A 5,650-nucleotide genomic window follows, 5' to 3' on the forward strand; every position below is an offset into this window, starting at 1 on the left:
GAAATCTGGATGAAGTCCTAACAAATACAGTATTGTCATGTGGTAACTTACCTGTATTTGTATTACACTAATCCTAGCTTACAAGAAAAAAAAGGTAATTGCAGCAACACTTTTGAAAGGCTGCCAGATAAATCCTATGATTAAGACACTTAGAAATGAAATCCGTTTGCTGGCAGCCGGATGTGGTGCTGGAAAATCTCTTCCAGGGGCCTTTTTTGTTCTGTTCATGCCTTAGATGTGTCCCTGTGTGTCTTCAGTATTTCACTCTCCTTGCTTTTATGGAGCTGGTGAGAGTGACACCACCACCACAATTATGCTAGTCCTAAAATTTTAGTGGTTTTAGCATTCTCTGAAGACTGACGTGCAAGATAACACTTTGGGTAGCTTCTTCAATACTCTGCCACCAATGCATTTGCTTAGGACAGAAGTGCAGGGTACATCTCCTGTCCATCCAGAAATGTAAGTTTCTGCAAGGTGCTGTGTGATTTTGGTAGCTGGGGGAAGGATATTCAGCACCTGCTCTCTGCCCTGAGCGTGAGCTCCCCTGTCTAGTTTTAGGGTACTGGTTTATCTTTAAAGTTCTGGTTGTCTTGGTACCCAAGAAACTGCCTTTTATCCCGTGCCCGTAACAGTCTGGTTGAGACCAGCAGAGCCCACAGGCTCTAGAAACCACTGCCAAGGTGTGCATGTGACACAGGGAGATTAAATGCAAAGACAGACCTTATAATTATGAACTTCAATTACCACATATCATTCAGAGCACTTACTGTCTGACTCACTCCTCTTTTTGCCCAGCATTTTAAAATCGCATTGTGTACGTACATGTGTTAGGAAGAAGAAATTATTCAAAGGGAGATGGAATTAATTATTTTAAAGTGCTGTCGCCATAGGCAGATGCATGAGGAATGATTTGAGAATATAGATGAACTTACTTCAACAATTCTGGAAATAAGACAACACACAGGCCTTTTGTGCAGTATAATGTATTTTCAAAATAAGATTATGTTCTTTGTGATTTTGGTTTTTTTGTTATGTTTCTTTCATTGTAAAGTTTTAGTATTTTCTATGTCTCAGTCTCTAAGGAATTTTATCACAGATGAAGCTGCAGGCAATCACTGAGGTGCTGCTGAAATGTAAAGTGGGCAGCCTGAATACTCAGTAACTTCAGTCCAGACTACAGAGCACTAATTTTGATTCCAAACCAAGAAGCTGAGCTGCTCAGCACTGAGCTCATAGAGTCCATCTCACCAGAGAGCCTCCTATTTTATTTCTCTGTGAGCTAGGAACCTGTTCTGATAGTTTCTTTCTGACACCTCTGTGTGAGCAAAGTCCATTTTGCATATTTCAGTTCCTTCCTCAGTTCATCTCTTTGCTCTCTAAAACTACAAACAAGAAGTTGTCTCTCACATAAAACTTCTGGAGACTGTAGCCTGTAGTCATGAGATAGCCAGAGCACAGGGATAAGGAAATGTGTTACCCTTCAGGGATACAGCCAAAAGATTTCTGTTTCTCATTTTTCCTATTCAAAGTTTTTAGTTGTTGTTGCTGGTTTGTTTTTTTGGGTTTTTTTTAGTGGTTTTTTTTTTTTTTTTGGTTGGTTGGGCCTTTTTTTTTTTTTTTGTTTCGTTACTTCATTATGTTTCCAGAAGATAAAATAGCTTCTATGTCTTTGTGTCCCATTCATTATCTGCTGAAACGCATGTCCTGTGGAGCAAATACCCGTTTTGTAAAGAAGCCAAAGGAGAGAGGTTGGCCAGCAGCCCACCAATGTCCACAGATATCTATATTTCCAGAAGCTCAAGCCAGCCAACCACATTCTACTAATACAATTAATTTTCAGTCCTTTTCATTCTTCTTGTACTATGACAGTCAGACCATTAATTTTTTTTTCATATTCTATAAACACTCATTATCAAAATTGAGTGGAAGTTACCAATAATTTATGCTACAGTCATCCTTTTGGTTTTGGTTTTTTTTTTTTTTTCACTTTGACTACTTAATTGTTTAGAAAATTCCTTGGTTTTGTCCTGCCTTGTGACACCTTAAAAGTGAGTGGTCTGGGTGGAGGGAAAAGTCCAATTGTTTGAATGGAAATCTTGATACCCTTCTCTGATATGATGAACAAAATGTGTTCCATACACCATCAGCAGCAAGTGTAGTTAATCCAGTTTTATAGATTTTTTTCATGTTAATGTACAGGTTTGTAGAGTTTACATGTTCAGGAAGTTAAGATTATGGGAAACGAGGATTGCACTACTTCTATCATGTGTCACCAAAGTAATCTCTTACTCCTTAACTTCATTTCATATTCAGATCTTCAGGAAGTATGGTGTATGATTGTGATGTGCATGCTACATATTTGGCATCAGAGGATGAGCTCCGTGGGGAGCAGGCAGGGAAGGTGAACCTTTACCACATCCCTGAGGATGTCTGCACAGGGAGCATGTGTCCAGCCTTTGGAGTGCAGCCACTGGGAGCAAATCAAGGAAGCTTGTTCATAATCATTTCTAATAACTCTTCTCTCCTCTCGTCTCCAGAACAGGAAATTAGTGTGGGAGCACAAAGGAACCAAGGTGTGAGAAGATACAGTGGTAAAAGAACATATTCTGACTTGAACCATTTCACAGATGGGAAAACTGAGGCATAGAGAGATGACAGCCCAAATCGACTCTACTCTGTGAGAGTGGAGGTGGATTATTTTGAACACACAATACCCTCTCAGTTTTCATTTCCACATTTTTGTTCCACCCACGGATTCATTGGGGAAATTGCTAATACAGAAGGCAGTCAAATCCATTCTAATCTTATAAGCAGTGGAAGCTGAAAACGCAGTTTTGTAGCAATGAGCTTGTTTTTCCCTTGCTTTCAGGGTAAGAAATACAGATTGCATTACAGATACTAGTTGTAAAGTCCTTTGTGTAACTTTTAAAGATATGTTGGCAGGATAAGTTGCTGTATATTGTATTCCTGAACAATACTAAGTATTTTGGTCAAGTGTTATTTTTTCTTGGGGTATTTTTGTATTTGCTATTGAAGCCTTTGAATGCTCCGATAGTGACTCACCTGCATCCTTTCAAAGAGTTTATCACTAATCTCTGAAAATCATTACACCAACGTTTTATTAAAAAAAAAAAAAAAAAAAAAAATAGCCACATGTCTTTTTATAGGGCTAGAATCCAAATGCTTCTCTTCTTATCATTAAAAATGTCTTTGAACTCTTTCCCTAGGATAAGTTCAGGGTGACCTGAATGAATGGTCCCTGGGAATGCTAAGGAAATTTAGTGTTTATGAAAATTACTTGAAAAAGATAGCATGTCGCTGACATGTATATGACACTTCCAAGTAAACATGATTTTTTCAAAGGAAAAAAAAAAAAAGAAAACCCCATCATAGTGCAAAAAGGTGAAAAAGGGATGAAACCTATGAGGGTGGTGAAGCCATGGAACAGGGTGCCCAGAGGAGCTGTGGCTGCTCCAGCCCTGGAAGCCCTTGGACAGAGCTTGGAGCAACCTAGGATAGTGGAAGGTGTCCCTGTCCATGCCAGCGGACAGTGAGATGATCCTTAAGGTCCCTTTCAACTGAAGCCATTCTATGATTCTGTTACTTTATTATTCTATGAAATTGTTATAATAATATCCAGTCAGCCACTCATCTCCATTTGAAATCATACAGTTTGATTAGTCTGCATTTAAAAAAAACCCACAACAGACAAAAATTTCCAGTTTTCGAGAAAACAGAAATAAAAGTGCTTGGAAGTAGAAAAATGAGAGACTGAAAAAGGCTGTTGTTCCTATGATGGGTCAAATAGGAAGGAACTTAATACATGTGTGCAAAATGCTGTAAGGCACTGGAAGAGGGGAAAATAGGGAGCTACAGTCAATCTCTCAACTGTAATAGAACTATCAGTTAAGTTAAAAAATGATGACATGCAGCATAATAAGCTTGCAGATGCCATAGACTTAGGTGGGTGGGAAGAAGGGACTAGCCATTCAAATGACCAATAAAACATCAGCAGTTTTCAGGCAGAGGAAAATATTAGAGCTCTTAATCTTTTTCTGTCAAAATAAATGTGAACGCTTAGCAAGGTTTAGACAGAATTCCTCCTCAAAATCAGTGCATAAGTTGCTATCTGAATTTCCTCGTGCTTGCAACTGGCACTGGTCCCTTCAGGGACTGGATTTCCAGATGATGTTTGCATTAATTTACCTCATGTGGTGCTCCTGCTCCTAGGAAAACACCCCTATTCAGAGGCATCTGGTGGAGAAAGTGGACGTCAGGTACCTTTATAAATGCTGGGAAACTGAACTGGCAGCACAAAATATGATACAAATGCTGGTAGAAATGTTCAAAAGAGAATCTTCTTTTATAATTTGCTTTTCCCTTGATGAAAGGTACCTAAAGCACCATTGAAACAGACACTGACTTGCTGCTGCTTTGATCGATTTACTGGTTCATATTTTCAAAACATCCTTTAGGCAGATCATTCAGACCAAGAGGGAGAACTGCTGTAACTATAGCTCATTCCCATCCCACATGTCATATTGTAAAATCTGTTTTATCCAGTTTCAGAAATAACTCCTTCAACGGTGTCAAAAAACATATGGCAAACATCACCCCCACACATCACATTCTATTGTCATCACCCATTTATGTCAAAGGGAATTAATATCCTAGGCACTCTCTAATCTTCAGGATGGACTGGAAGAAAATGCAGCAGAAATACTGTCCTGCAGTATTTCTCTTTGCACATCCTCTACTTTTGAAAATCCTCTGCTTTTGAAATCTGATTATCCTTCTCAACTAGAACATCAAAATGCAAAAATAACTAATTTTGTCTTTTGGCAATGCTTTTTCTTATCTCTCCACTCTGTCAGCAAGCAGCAGTTTTTCCTCCTGTCCCTTTATGGTATGATCTCTTCCAAGAATATTTTTGTTCTGTTTTGTAATGGAAATGATAACTGATTCTTTGTTCCATTTGTGCTTCTATTTGCCCCGTAAAGACAAACCTTGCTCCTTGTGTGACCAGCTACCTGCCACAGCAAAGACTCATCTTTGACAAGGATTTGCCTCCATTCTGCCACTGCCTTGTCTCATTTATGTGAGAAATTCTGAATCCCTATCTGCTTGTTTCTCCTAAAGATATTGCTACTATCCTGTTTCATATTCCTTGTCCTGTTCTCTGCTGTCTTTCCTGTCAGCCTTCTTCAGCAGTAGATCTTGAGCTTTAGCAGGTTGAAAGATATCTGATCCCAGATTAAAGTCTTCAGTACTCTAGATCACTGAATTTTAAAGTAATCTTAATGATCTGTACTGTATTGAAACAAATATTCAGTTGAATAGCTGTTTTATATATATAGCTAGACACCCAACTTGGCAAATTATGTAAGCATGAGTTTGTCTCCTGTGCTATTCAGCAAGGCACTGAAGAATGAATTTAGCATTAAAGTTGCTGAGGTACACTAAGGTCAAGCAGTTTGTTTGAGAGACATGCCAAACAGAGGTGGGTTGCTGAAAGAAATCCTTCATTTTGCAGTTTGGAACATAGGGAAAAAAAAAGAAAAGAGGTAAAAAATACAGACACTAACAAGGAGGTTGGAGTTCTAGATTGAACACCTCCCCTCTCATCAGATATATTTAAATATTGTCACTG

The sequence above is a fragment of the Melospiza georgiana genome, chromosome Z (assembly GCF_028018845.1).
Source record: "Melospiza georgiana isolate bMelGeo1 chromosome Z, bMelGeo1.pri, whole genome shotgun sequence".
Classification (NCBI taxonomy): domain Eukaryota; kingdom Metazoa; phylum Chordata; class Aves; order Passeriformes; family Passerellidae; genus Melospiza; species Melospiza georgiana.